Here is a 908-nt window from a genome sequence, read left to right on the forward strand (position 1 = left end):
AAAATTATTTGTACTAGGTTATAGTGGTAGTACAACTCTAGTGTAAAATTATTAGTACTAGGTTATACAACTAGTTCGACTCTAGTGCAAAATTATTTGACATAGATTGTAGAGCTAGTTCAACTCTAGTGTAAAATTATTTGTACTGGGTTATAGAGCTAGTTCAACTCTAGTGTAAAATTATTTAACTAGCTTGTGGAACTAGTTCAACACTAGTGTAAAACTATTTGAACTAGCTTATAGAGCTAGTTCAACTTAGTGTAAAATTATTTGTACTTGGTTATAGAGCTAGTTCATTTCTTGTGTAAACTTATTGGTACTAGGTTATAGAGCTAGTTAAACTCTAGTGTAAAATTATTTGTACTAGGTTATAGAGCTAGTTCAACTCTAGTGCAAAATTATTTGTACTAGGTTATGGAGCTAGTTCAACTCTAGGGTGAAATTACTTATACTAGCCTATAGAGCTAGTTGAACACTAGTGTAAAATTATTTGAATAAGCTTGTAGAGCTAGTTCAACTCTAGTGTAAAATTATTTGTACTAGTTTATAGAGCTAGTTCAACTCTAGTGTAAAATTATTTGTACTAGGTTATAGAGCTTGTAAAATTATTTGTACTAGGTTATAGAGCTAGTTCAACTCTAGTGTAAAATTATTTGTACTGGGTTATATAGCTAGTTCAACTCTAGTGTAAAATTATTTGTGCTAGGTTATAGAGCTAGTTAAACTCTAGTGTAAAATTCTTTGTACTAGGTTATAGAGCTAGTTCAACTCTAGTGTAAAATTATTTGCACTAGCTTGTAGAGATAGTTCAACTCTGGTGTAAAATTATTTATACTATGTTATAGTGCTTGTTCAACTCTAGTGTAAGATTATTCGAACTAGGTTATAGAGCTAGTTCAACTCTAGTG

Source organism: Triticum dicoccoides, chromosome 3A (assembly GCF_002162155.2).
Source record: "Triticum dicoccoides isolate Atlit2015 ecotype Zavitan chromosome 3A, WEW_v2.0, whole genome shotgun sequence".
Classification (NCBI taxonomy): Eukaryota; Viridiplantae; Streptophyta; class Magnoliopsida; order Poales; family Poaceae; genus Triticum; species Triticum dicoccoides.